Below are 14644 nucleotides of genomic sequence, written 5' to 3' on the forward strand. Positions count from 1 at the left end.
ATCATCATTCCATGTTACGCTACATACAACCAATTAGAACAAAAATCAAACTCTATGTCCTAGAGAAATATGTACACAAGACTACCCTCTTTCTTTTCTGCTCCGAGCCACCGCCCCTTTTAAAGTCTGTAGAAGGGACAGGGACGGCTCTCTGAGTAGTCTTGTACACAGATCTCAGTACACTAGTAAAATGGCTAAATGAGCGGACACTCGCAGGTTACAAATTCTAAACCAAGAAGGGCCAATCGTGCAAGACCGATAAACAATGTACAATTAGAGAGGGTAATAGCAGTGAGTATTATTATTCATTTTATTTTAATTAGTGGGGCAGTAGAGTTAAAATATACTGGCCACTTTCATCTTCCCTCTTTTTTTTTAATTTCATCTTCTTATTAGATAATCAGCATTACAAGCATTTGGCTTTAAATATATATCATTATAGTAGTAACTAATCATACAAAAAAGAAAGTAAAAGAAGAAGTTGGAAGTATAAGTTTATTTACTTATCGTTTACTAAAACGAATATATTCGTTCATTCATTGTTAAGTAAAAATGTTAAACTGGGAGACATTTAACATGATTCCACCTCTCTTTCCCCCATATATTTCCAAATACCTATGCCGTTTCTTCTGGTTCCCACTCTTTGTAGATATGTTTCTTCTAGCCTCTGGACATGACTAATTTTAGTGATCCAAGCCTGGAATATAGGAGAATTTGGAGACTACCATTTTTGCAGAAGCAGTGGTTTAGCCACGAGTGCGCCAATAAAAAAAGAACTGTTACTTATAAGATTCAGTTGGCAACTGGCGAGGGAGATTCCAAACAGGGCTCCCTGTATATCTGGTTTAATATCAACCTGTAAATTGGCACTCATAAATCAATAGATTTTATTCCAAAAGTCAAATAGTCTAGGACAGAGAAAGCCCATATGAGCCCAGTCACTGCGTGGGAATCGCATCTGTGACACTGGGCCAAGGCGGCTGGAAACATTTGCTGCAAGTGATATGGGATGTAGTATAAGTCCCATTTAGAAAAAAAACATATGTTTGAAATTAGCTCCCCGCAGGGCTTTGTGGGACATATGATTGAACCTAACCCATACATCAAAATTGAGCTTCCCCTCAATATATTGTGAGATAGAGTTGACAGCTACCCATTCCGTGGTGCCATGTCTATATAAGTACAATATCTGGTGCCAGTTTTTCAAACCTATAAGATTTTCTTTTTACGAAATGCACCTTATTAATATGAGCATTTGCCCCATTTGCTGAAATCATATATCCATGAAGATGTTGTGAGAGCTGAAGGTATGAGCATTTTAGAACAGATAGTATATTGACCTGCCCTAGGAGTATCTGTTGCCATGTTTTAGTTTGGCCAGCTAATAGAATATTTTCAAATCTATGATAACCCAGCCTGGCCCATTTTTTGATAATATTTTGCGATAAATTTAGGCCTACTAATTTATATATATATATATATATATATATATATATATATATATATATATATATATAATTATTATATATATATACACATTCTTTAATTGGCTTAAAACCTTAAAAGTATAAAACACAATAAACTGTACAATAGCTCATTTAAATGATCTATTACATGATACATTCCCGTACAGTGTTCTTGGTTCAATGCAGTTCATATTTACCATAACCTCCTGACATAATTCAATTAATTATTCTAACCTCAAATGCAAATTTCATTTTCCTACTAATTTTACAAAGTGCATTGTGCATACACACTATCCCGCTTATAATTGTAATGAGCCTTTGGTTCTTATAATTTCCATGGGGGGAAGTTCTAAATAAAGTGACACTGCATTTTGTTTTGAACCTCTTTATAACAAAACTAATGTCATATATTACAATCAATCAATATAATTTTTAAAACAATCAATTTGTAGATTCTTCATTCATCTAAAAAAGTGTCATCTCTTGTTCAACTTCACTTCCTACATTTCACGGGCCCTATTAGACCAGTTAAAACCTCTCGTAATCCAATTAAAAAAAAAAATAAAGAAATAAAATTAAAATAAAAATCGGCCTAGCGCACACTTTACATAAAAAATTTCTCAAATCTACGAGTAACTTACGCGCTTAATACAGATTTATAATATTATATTCCTTAAAAATTGGTTTAAAAAACTTCTTACGCACTTCTAAAAACCACTAACAATCCAAAAGTATATGTTGAGTGCCACATTTCTGTTGTAAGCCACATGTGCAGAGGCCCTGGACAGCCTCAAGAATAGCTTTTGCTTTAGAGTCCCTATAACCTGGGTTTAACCCGATTCTGAACTGTAACACTGCGTCCCTTAATCTTGGGTTGGGAAAGGCCTCTATATGGGGAAACTATCGTGATTCCTCCATCCACCTACCATAAACTGGGTGGAAGTTTTACATTCCAGGTACTTCAGATCTACTTCTCTTGCCCTCTCCTTTACCATTATACGTAGAGTCTGCTTCGGAATTTGATCTCCGCTCCACTGGTTACCAGATAAACCTAAGAGGAAGCAAATCTTTCCTAACCATCCTCTCACGTGTGATGCCCAGTGTAACTCACTTGTTGTTATTTCTTTTTTTACACATTCTTGCGATCATAGAGATTCCCTCATCTCTTATGCTTAACCAAAATGTAAACAACGCTTGCAATCCCTGGTAGGTCTATGCCGTAATTTGACATTCTTCTCTTATAGCTTGTATCATGCTTGAGGGAGGTAACGATAGCATACGCTTTACACATGTGCTTTCTTCTGTCTCCCAATTTAATTTCCCAGAGAATGTTAAAACTTCAACCCCATATTGAAATTGAGGACCTACCATAGCGTTGAAGACAGAGACAACTGGCTGAAGGGATGGTCTCCCATATTTACTGCTAAACTGTTTCAATCCCCAAACCGATGTTAGAGCTCTTTTCTTTAGAGCTTCAATATGATCTTTCCATCCCAGTTCAGAGTCAAAACCACATCCCTAAATATTTATATTTTTTACCTTCTCTACTTTTTCTCCTCCCAAAAAGTAGGCAAATACACTCTTCTTTTCCCTACTGACATTATTTTAATTTTATCCATATTTACTACAATTTTTTCCTTTGACAATCAGAATTAAACACCTCCAAATTTCCGTGTAGCCCTAGCTCCATCATATTGATTATCACTCGATCGTCCACATATAGTAAGCAGGAAATATGTACCCCATTCATTTTTGGGCATAAACCTTTATCCTCCTTCAACAACCTTGGTAAGTATGACAGAAATATAGTCAATAATAATGGAGCCAGAACACACCCTTGGCGTAAGCCATTCCTTATGGGGATCTTCTTTGAAAGTGAACCACTCGTGTCTAAAATTACTTGGGCCCAGTTTTGTGAATGCAGATCCTGAAGAAGGAATAATAAATCCGAATCAATCCCTAACTTTTTTAACATGTCCCATAGTAATTTTCTATGTACCAAATCAAATGCAGCGTAAAAGTCAACAAAACACACTTCCTCACATTTCAATTGATTTTTTTGCTAATGATCACAGGCTGAAACAGTGGTCGATTGTAGAGTGGCCTTCTTTAAAACCACCTTGCTCTACTGGTATCAAATCATTTTCCTCTGGCCATGATTTAATTAACCCCAGTAATAACTCTGTAAATACATTTTCGCCTATGTCTAATAAACTTATTAGGCGATAGTTTTTTGGTTGTGTAGGGTCATCCTTTTTATAAATCGGTCTTATAATGGCACCCTTCCAATTCTCAGGGAAACAGCCATAATCAAAGATTTATAAAACGTAGCATAAAAGAATTCAGTCCACCAATCATTATTAGTTTGTATTATTATTGCTGGAAGATTGTCTGGGCCCACAGCTTTGGTTAGTTTAAGTGCTACAATCATTTCTTTTATCTTTTGTAGGGCAAAAGCTGATCTCATGTCCCTACCTATCTTCCTAGTAGCACCATATTCTTCATCTGCATCAGTTCCTTTATATGCATAATACAGATGTTTATTCCAGTCCTCTTCTCCAACTAAACACCGCATGGTTCCAGTAGTTTACCTCTCCCTTATCAACTGCCAAAAACCCCTAATGTTCTGTGTTCTTATCACCTCAGTCATTGTCTCCCAATTCCTATTTATATATGCCCACTTCCTCTGTCTTATATTTGTTTTATAAATTTGTTTTGCTTGGCAAAGCTTCTCTTTTATATCAGTAGAGGGTCTTTTCTTATATTCCCTTTCTAATTTCCGCACCTTCCGCTTCTGGCTCCTACAATCCTGGTTAAACCATAAATTATCATTACTGGTCTTACATGCTTCTCCCTTCATCTTTTCCTCTTGGGTTGTTTTTAACTTTACTTTTAAACAATTAACTATTAGCTCAATTCCCCTGTTATAACCCTTAAACGTGTCTTTTGGATCTTCCTCCTTTCTGATGTTTGTATAATTTACTATCAATTCATTAAGCGCTTTTAAACTACTTTCTGTAATTCGGGTAGTTGTCCTACGAGGGTACTCTAGCTGCACTATCAGTGCTTTTTCTCCTTCTTTTTGGGCTTTATTTGCTGACCGGATTGTTAACCATAAGGGCCAATGATCACTGCCCTCTATATGCTCAAATCTGAAGTCCAATACTTCTCCAAAATGCCAAGTATTTATAAAGTCATAGTCAATATGGCATGCCTGATTGCCTATACGAAAGGTCTGTTTTGCCGGGCGATCCGTATTCATACGTCCATTTATTCAAAACATGCCTAGGGATCCTAGAGTTCTTACTAGGGACAAGTCCTGGGCAGAACATTCTACATTTGGAAAGATGCTAGATGGAATTTGTGCAGCTCCAAGCAGCTCCTTATGAAATTTATCACTGCTATTGGGGTCAAGTCTATGATTAAAATCTCCTGCATTAAAACCAAGTGTCCTGCTTTACCTATACATATTGCTTCCAAGTCTTCCTCAAACAAACCCGCTGGCTGTCATAATCATGCGTATTCCCTGGTTGTATGTAGACATTAATTAGAGCCAAAAATATTGTTTCCCTCTGACACGTGACATGTAATGAGTCTTTTTAAAATATTTCCCCACAAATTCTCTAATTGATGCCCCAAGTAGGGTTACTGAAGATTTTTACCTATACGATTGGAGTATATTCCCTCCTTCTTGACTAGTAACTGTTACTCCTGAAGGCTGACACACATTCCTAGTTTCCTTTACTTTAGGAACTGTATTTGGTCCTTTCTTTACGACCCATGTACCACGTGATCGAGCTTTGTTCGCCAGCATACTGGATACTGTATGTCTCCCCCTTATAGGAGGTACACCATGCTCCAAATTCCAGACTGTAAAGGTTCTTTAGTTCTTAGGTATATGCTGGGAAGGGCAGATCCCTGAGAGGAGCAAGCTGCACTGGCCTAATACCAGCCGCCTCCGCGCCACCACTGGGAACTGTACCTCTGAGCTGACCTCCCCTGGCTCACCTTTTGCTCTATTTTAGTTCCCCCAGGACAAGCGTATCCTGCGCTTAATTTGTACTTTGAATGTAGTGCTTGTAATAATGGCGCTTATAATAGCACTTCCAGGGACCAGGGTCCAGATTAAACTCTCAAAGCTCGAAGTCAAGTAAGCCGCTCACCATAATCAGACAGGCTGGCCTTACACTTTACATTTATCCTGAGGAGATTACCTAGGGAGCAACCTGGGGAGCAAGAAAGTGCCCCTGGCTGCTGGGGCTGGTAGTCCCTTTATTGTCAAATCCAGTCATAGTCAATCACAGCCAGATCTCTGCCACCTCTGTGCCCATCGCTACTCCTCAGCTCCTCTGCATTTGCTGTACTTGCTGCTTTTTACTCCCCCCACGCTATTCACTACCTGCCATACCTAGTAAGGCCACTAAGTAGTACTGGGTACCTGGATGGTAGGCGCGAGGGGAGGGGGAGGGTGGAGCACAGGCTGGCGTGAGGTACTCTGCTTTGCCTCTTACTGTCTTGCTGTGCCACGCTCATTCAAAGTGGCTGCAGGTACAAGCAGACTTTGCAAGTTTTACATATTTTTGCAGGTGTCCAACTTCTTTCTTTTCCTTTTTCCTTCACTTTTTCACTTCTGCGGCTGGACTATTTTAAAGACTATTTCAAAGGCAGCAATAACCGGAAATAACTGGCAAAAACTGGCAATGCGGACAGGTGGGCACGTGCAGCAGTATGCCGCGATGTGCCACTATACCTCAATCGTGGCTCCTGGCTCCCGGCTCTCAGCACTTCACCGCCGTCGCTCTCGCCCCGCTTCGCCTTCTCTGGCTTTCTCTGGTACTCCTCGCGGTGGCCACGGAGGCCCTGGCAGCGGCCCTGGCGGCGATCCTCACGGCATCCTTGCGGGTCCTCGTGGAGGCAGCGGCACCTCCCCTTCCTCTTCCGGCATACGCAGCTCTCAACAGACTGCTGGTCAAATGCCTACCAATTTAGCAATCTTCAAAGGTATTTGGAAATACGTCAAGGGAAAATGGTAGCATTCTTGAATTTGCTAAAAAGTTTTGACCAATGCACTAGGGGGCTTATAGCGAGACCTTTTAGGCAGTTTAGGCATTTTGAGGAATGCTGGAAGTTGTGACCCTACCTCAGGGAGTATTTTCTGCAGGCAGAAATAACTCGATGCAATGTTCTCTGTAACTGCCCTATTCAGAGAGTCAAGACATGCTGCCTTGTAATATCTATGCATATGGGGAAGCGCCAGCCCTCGATCATTGACAGAGAGCTGGAGAGTGGCCAATCTTGTATGAGGTTTCTTGCCTTGCCAAAGGGACTTCCATATCATTTGGTCAATTTAGGAAAAAAACAATTGTTTAGCAGTAATCATAATGTTTGAAAACAAATATGAAAAGGGCAGGATAGACATTTTAATAATCGCGATACGTCCTGCTATTGATAATGGTAGACGATGGCAGCTAGACAAGATGAAAGCTGCTTTCTTCAGAGCAGCTATGAAATTTCATTTATAGAGCTCTGCAAAGGCACGTGTCACAAAAATGCCAAGATACCTAATAGGCAGAGTGTCCGATTAGTTTTCTTGCATTTCTCCATGCAAAATCTCCAGTTGACAATGGCGTAACAAAGTTTAAGTTTTGGCCTGGTTAATTTTATAGCCCCCAATATCTGAAAAAGACCTTATTTTGGCTAAGGCGTTCAGGATATTTGAAGTGGTCCATGCTATAATCTGCAAAAAGTTAAAGTTTTGGTGCTCCATCTACAGGTGGCAAAATTGCCAGATATTGTCTTATTGCCAGTGACAGGGCTCCACGAACAAGGAAAAGAGGACCAGCGACACTTAACACCCCTGGCATGTGCTTCTACGTATTGGGATGTGACCCATTAAATTTATCATAATCCCAGCCTCCACTCTTTTATATAAATTACACAGCAACCCAATTAATTTGGAGGGGAAACCAAAGTATGGCAGGATTGTAAACAATCTCCTACTGGATGCGGTCGAACGCTTTTTCTGCATCCAATATAGCTAATGCTGCTTTTACTTTGTTGGTTGAAAAGAAGTCAATAGCTTGTACCAGGAAACTGGTATTGCATGAAATAGATTGGTCCGGCAACAACCCATTTTGATCCCTGTGCACAACTGATGTTGCAGCAGAGGCAAGCCGTAGAGCCATTATTTTGGCAAAAATCTTATAGTCTTCATTTAACAAACTAATCGGACGATCAGAGTCCGGTGACTCAAGAGGCTTGTCTTTCTTCAGGAAACTAACTATAACCACTTCGGTAAAGTGTTTGGGAATCTCGCTTCCATTACAAAAATATCTTGTAGAATTTGGATGGTATACCATCATAGTTGCATGCTTTAGCATTGGGAAGACTGGATAAGATCCATTCTGGAAATCTTCGAAGTTAACTAATATGGTTTTTGGGTGCAAGAATTTGGGGTTCCGGTTTGGAGGCATACAATATGCTCTAGAAATGGTAAAATTCACACCTGTAACTGCCATGTCAGTGCACACATAGTTATGATTGAATTCAGATACAACTCTCGTAACAATGGCCCCATTCTCGCACCCTTCTGGGACACCAACAAAGCACAAATTGGACCTGCGAGATCGGCTCTCTAAATATTCGAGCTTCCATTGAATAACCGTCAACTCAGACTGTAGTTTTAAAGTTGCTGGATTTGTCTTCTATTTAAAGTCCTCCAAGTCTGAAATTCTTTGGTCTGCCTGGGACATTCGGGTATTTAAAAGCTGTATATTTAAATTAGGTTGGCTGAGTTGTTTGCTTGTTTTCTTATAGGCCTCTTCCTGGGATAGCTTCATCTCACAAAATTCTCCCAAGATCTGATGCAGAAGAGTCTCTACTGACAGTGTAAACAGCGGGGTTGAGACTGTCCCTGATGATCCTGAGGTCGTATGCAAAGGAGGATCCCATGATGGAGCATTTGGTCTCATGCCTTCCTCATGAATTACAGCGAGGGGCCCCTTGATAAACTTGGAGACCCAGCTTCATTACTGGGAGTTGTTTGTAAAAAGGTTCCATCAATGTTTCCCAGCCCAGCTGTTCGTTGTGGTGAGATGGCTCCATCTTGCCCTCTCTTGCCTGTGGCTGGTTGTTCTACTAACTGATCTTGCTGAGCCTGCGGGTTCCTTGAATTTATGACAGATAATATGGGATATGTTAACAGGGTCCTAGATATATTTCCCCCCACACAATTCAACACTTTCTGGCCTTTGTTCTACAACAGTTTCTGTATTATTGTTTCTGTCACCGGATCAGGGTTGCCCCATCCTCTCAACTCTTTTCACAATTATATGTTCTGTAGGGACATTCTCGCATGGGACCTGTGATATTTTTGCAGGGGGCACTGCAATGTTCCTGATAGTGGTTGGCCTTCCGGAAATGGGAGTTGCTATTGGTGCTGTATCATTGTCCTCTGGCTGAGTGCTTTCTGGTGAGACTAAATGTAGAGAGGTCTCTGAGCTGACTAGGCTAGCGAAATTCCCCATATTTTTATGTCCTGGCACCGCACTGGGGGTGTTGGAAGTATTGACCCCTCAGTTTTTTTAAGCCTTAGATGTTTTACCAGTGGCAAAGGTCACAGCGAGGTATCCCACGACAGCCTCTTTATCATGATTTGCATTTGTGCTTTGTCTCTTAACAAGCATGGGGTTGTGGTGAAATACAAGATTGGCATGATCAAAAAAGGCCAGAAGTCGTAGCATGGAGGCTGCAAGCCGCATCCACGACTATGCAAACTGCTGCAGCAACCAACCGAGCTTGCTTCAGCCTAGAAGGGCCCCTACTGAGCCCCCTAGGTGGCCATGAACTGCCACATAACCAGAAAGTGCCCCCCCAATCAGGTGTCGCTACCACCTGTTTATTGTATTCCCAAATGGGGTATAGGCTCTTAGCTGAAGCCCCTCCAGGGAAATGCATAGATTAAGTTCTAATGGCGGAAGGGATCACTACGATGCAGTTTTACCACGACTAGTCACATCTTGCCACTCAAGCTGCGCCCGCCTTACTGCTTAGCATTAAGTTCAAGATATACTTTTACTGTACTCCCCTGCAGCCGTCCGGAAGTGTTGCACGTGTTGCTTGTTACACTTGGCTCCCGATGCCGGGGAACGCCACTCTCAGCTGATCATCCAACTTCACCTGAGCTCACCTAAGCTCAATACACATGGCAGGATCACTGTCTTCCACTGGCCAACCGCAAGCACTTTCACTCCATTCCCATCAGCAGCTTTGCCGCCACAAGCCTTCCAGCCGTGAACCTTCCGGCCCTGATGTTTGGAACGCCCACCACCTCTACGGAAACTCAGAGTATGACGGGAGCACCCGTAACCAACAAGGTGTCCATTCAACTTCAGTATCCTGTAAATTAAGAGCTTCTATTTACAGTTGCCCTAGTTGTATCGGGCAACATCCAGGCTCCCTGCATTAGCCCAGGGCAATTTGCTGTATGCTTTGGGCTACCCCCTACGGTAAAATCACAGCATAAACAATTATTTCCATATGCTGTGTGTTTTTTGGACTGGCCTAGGTATAGCCTTAGCTGCCTCACGCCTTAAAAAAATCATAACGAAAATGCATGTAATCATACACACATACATGGGCTTTCAGTAAGCTCTTTTCATCCACTGGACTCAGCAACTGTCATTCACATTTGGTTTCACCCCGCACGCATACAGCATGGGGAAGTACATCTTGGATGCTTGCCTCATTGCATGTTTAAAGAACAAAAAATACATGCTTACCAAGGTCAGTTACTGGTTTTGCCAATGCTTACTGAGAAAAGCAATGGACAGCCCTGTCAAAGATGCCTACCTAGAGAAGACAGATAATGACTACTGGGGCCAACTTTTGTTTCCGCCCTACCACTGCCCATGACAAAAGAAAGAACATCATCCAATGCTGTTGATATGAATTAAGCCCTTCTTCAATAGCAGAATATTTTCTCCTATATTGTCTCTGTAACCTTTCAAAGCTGCATATGTGACACTCAGTTTGCCCTCTTTAGATTGTAAAAATATGCAGATTTGCAAGAAACCAAACTTTAAGTTCATCTATCAAAAAATGGTGTTAAGAATTAACTTGTCAAGCTGGGACTGAAGCCACAAACAGTATTAACAGTGTCAGGACTAATTTAAAGCAACAGATTCCTGCCAGACAGTTTCCTTGCACTTCCTTTTAAAATCAAGAGCTCTACATAAAGCCTGGGACAAAGAGATTATGACAATGGAGAACGCTAAAGCTCTTGTGTGCTGGTGCCTGCATACCAAGGAGTGTTGACTAAAGAAAGCCCAAACGATGCCCAGACATCTGCTTAGTATATGGGTCTCAAATATTTATGTTGCCCTCTGGTATACTGGGAAGCATCTTGTAGTACCGAGAGTTAATCTGAAAGATTGCCTTTACACTAATCGAAGCCTGGGAAGCTCATGACTATGTCTTGTGTCACAATAATCAAAGAATCCCACCTCTTGTCCCCCTCCTGTTTTCCCTTTTTGTCTAAAATATGTGTGGTATTCGGTGGGGTCCAGGTCAGATCGACAGGAGCAGTATTACAGATATTAAGACGTCGAAACTTGAAGCACACAGGACCTCACCAGGTGCTCGTTTCTCTATTTCTAAGGGTGACACTTCACTACCTAGAAGAACTTGATGATAATAGCCAGTAAGGTCTCTGTTGTGGGGCTTGCTCTTCACTCAGAATGGCTCCTGTTATGTTAGGGGTATTTTTAAAGCACGCTATTACCCATGAGGTTATTCTGGCGCTGAGCAGGTGTGCCTATCTAGATCTGTGTAGTGTAGGCTGGTTAACTGAAAAGCCAAGTCTTGAACTTCTTGCAGAATTGAAGAACAAAAGAGGAGGCTTGGAAGTGGTGTGTGAGGCTGTTTCACACTTATGAGTGATATAATAGTACACCAGTCACTTTGATCAGGTTCTGTGTATGCTGGGGATATGTGTGAGTAGGAGTCCTGTGGAGCAGAGAAGTCTGGGTGGTTGTTGGAAGGAGATGCGACTGTTCAGGTAGGTGAGGCTTAAGTTGAGTAGTGGCTTGAATATGTGTCTAAGGAGTTTGAAATTTGCATTCTTGTTTATAGGGAGCCAGTGGAGCTCCCTGAGGTGTGATCTGATGTGATTTCTGTGTGAGAGGTTGAGTATGAATCTGGCTGCTGAGTTCTGGAATGTTTGTAGTCTTCATGGGAGTTTCTTGGTCATACCAGCGTCAAGGGTGTTCCTGTTGTCCAACTTGCTGATACTAGGGCATGCGTGACTGTTTTTTCAGCTTTGTTCAGAAGCTATTTGAAGATGATATTGACCTGTGCGGTAATGTGCAGTTTGCTGTTTGGGTCTGAATTCGGCCAGCCACCAGCTGGAAGGTCATTGCAAGATGCTCTTGCAGGAGATCACTATTTCTGTCCTGTCGGTGTTGAGCTTCATCTAGCTAGTGAATTTGGCAATGCAGGCAGTGAACTGGCTTCTTGTGCTGGGGTGTTGTCGAAGAAGCAGGGTATGAGTTGCATGTCATAGGCTTAGGAAGGCGAAACAGCATCATTGGAACAATAAAGCCAACTAAGTACTACATCCCAAACCCACAATAAGGGAAACGCAGCTGTGATTCTATGATGTTCCTTCATGCTTGGATGTATTTAAATCTCTACCCTTGATCATAGAACAGCAGAAGGGCACGGAGGTGTGCAAGGGATCTGGGCATAGGTGTACTAGGATGATAATTACACTAGTGATCGAGGATGGGAGAGGCCTAACCCTAACAACATATCTTTGTATTATTCAACAACAAAGTTACATCTAAAACAAAACCTTACTAGGATTTTCAATGCATTTTCATTGCGACCACTGAGACCGGAAGTTCCACACCTGAGCAACCTACTGCAGGGAGTCAACTCAACTGGTTGAGACTTGCATGCTGTGATATGAAGTGAAAAAAAGAAGACACAGTGGGCACCACAAAGACCAACACCAAAATTAATATCTTGTTGGCAGTTCCTTTGTTTGGCATAGGGTCAAAAAGCAGAACTTCCAGACTATTTTTGTGAGAAATCCAAAATAACAAGAGTTTATCCAACAAGGTGCTCTGTTTTATTACTTCTGACACATTTATCAGTGGCTTCCTTAAAAGCACAAATGTAAATACTTAGCAACCCTCCTGATAAGCCCATCAGTAAATTTTTAGCAACTCTCCCGAGGAACTCACCAGTAAATGCTTAGCATCTTTCCCATGAAACCCACTAGTAATTGCTCATCATCCCTCCTTAGGAACCAAAGGGCTAAGCATCCCTTATTATGAGTCCATCGTTAAATGCTTAGTATTGCTCTTGAGAAGCCCACTAGCAAACACTTAAAATCCCTCTTTATGAGCCCTCCAGTAAATGTTAAGCACCCTTTCCTGAAGGGCCCATTCCTAAATTCTTAGTAAACCTCCTGCATAAGCCACTGGTAACTGCTTAGCATCCTTCCTGAGGAGCTCACCAGGAATGCTTAGCGGCTCTCTAGCAAACACACTAGCAAATGCCTAACATTCCTCCTAAGGAGACTCTAGTACTGGCTAACACATCGTCCATATGAGCCCTCCAGAAAATGCATAGCAACCCTACTGAGAAGCATACTGTTAACTGCTTAGCACATCACCAAAAATGCTTCCCACACTCTGAGGAGCCCACTGACAACGGCTCACCAGCCCTCCTTAAGAACTCAGAAATATTCATCACATCTCCCGAAGAGTCCACTGGGACCTGCTAAACAACCCTGCTAAGGATTCCACTGGACTATGCACATCACCCCTTCTGAAGTGTCTACTGGTTTCTGCTTAACATCCTTCTTTTTCAGCCCACCAGAAATGGTGCAATTTCCTTTAGTAACTACTTAGTAACCCTGCTTAGGAGCTCACTATCAAATGCTTAGCCCTCTTCTTGAGGAGCCATTAGTAAATGCTAGGCAGCCCACCAACCAAAGTTTAGCAACCCTTCTGAAAAACCAATCAAAAACTGCTGTGTACCCCTCTGTAAGAGCCTGCTAGAAACAGTACATCTTCTAAGAATTACACGGTAACCGCTGAGCAACTTCCTAACAAGCCCACCAGCATATGCTTAGGAACTCTCCCTTAGGAGCCACGAGTACATGCATATAACCTCTCCTGAGGAGTCCAGTGGTAACTGCTTAGCAGCTGTCCTTAGCAGCTAACCAGTTCGTTTTTTAGCACCACACGAGGAGCACACTGTTAAATGTTTAATATTCCCCCTTATGTTCCCATTTTTAACTGCTTAGAACTCTCAATGAGTAATTCGTGAGTGAATGCTTAGCACTGCTCCCGAGGAGCTGTCAGTAAATATTTAGCACCCCTTTCATGGACTCCTAGATAACTGCTTAGCATTCCTGTTGAGTAGACCAATAGTAAAGGTTTAGCATTCTTCCTGTGGAGAGGCATTAAATGAGAAGGTCGCCAATAAAGTTTGGTAACAATGGTAACTGCAGCCTTCTTTTTCTTTGAACAGGTTTACTGGAGCTATTCACATCTATCCCTTTTTCATCCATTGAATCCTGTTTGCCATCTTTTTTTTTTTTTTTTCCTCCCCAAAATCAGTGCTCACAACCTTTCAAACTATTGCACAGCATATCTACTGTAATATATCCTAATTAGTTCATCGGCCTGGACACTCTATGATATTTTTTGGTTAATACTGGGCTTCCCTTGTCATTGATTTGTCGCACTACGGAAAGAAGTCTTCAATTAGGCCAGATGCTACCAGTTGTTATATTAAGTAGGAAATGTGTTGCTATGAGGTAAATGTAAAGGTTTTTCAGCTTCTAGTTACAGAGTTTGAAATTTCCGTAGGATTGGTGACTTCCAAAAGATATAAAATGGGAATTTTCGTGGGCTAATCCATATACAAGTGTTATGTCAACAGGATAACATACCAATATCTGTATTTTTAATCCTTCACCTTTCTGTAATGTTTTCTCTGTCAACCCCTTTATTATGGTATTTTAAGGTGCCTTTTTAAGTATTTCAAGACATTTTAAATCTTGTAGTCTGTGTCAAATGGAAAAGAAGACTCTTATCACCTTTATTAGAACTAAATAAAACGTTGAAATCATTACTTTCATGCTGCAGTTCAAGGTCTACTTT

At 41.5% G+C, this 14644-nt stretch overlaps 1 protein-coding gene across 3 annotated transcripts in view; it reads right to left on the reverse strand.

Annotated features, from left to right (window-relative positions):
- Positions 1-14644, reverse strand: part of PHKB (phosphorylase kinase regulatory subunit beta) — a 1122330-nt gene that overhangs the window by 932018 nt on the left and 175668 nt on the right. The gene's annotated exons all lie outside the window — the stretch shown is intronic.

This window comes from Pleurodeles waltl, chromosome 12 (genome assembly GCF_031143425.1).
Source record: "Pleurodeles waltl isolate 20211129_DDA chromosome 12, aPleWal1.hap1.20221129, whole genome shotgun sequence".
Taxonomy (NCBI): Eukaryota; Metazoa; Chordata; class Amphibia; order Caudata; family Salamandridae; genus Pleurodeles; species Pleurodeles waltl.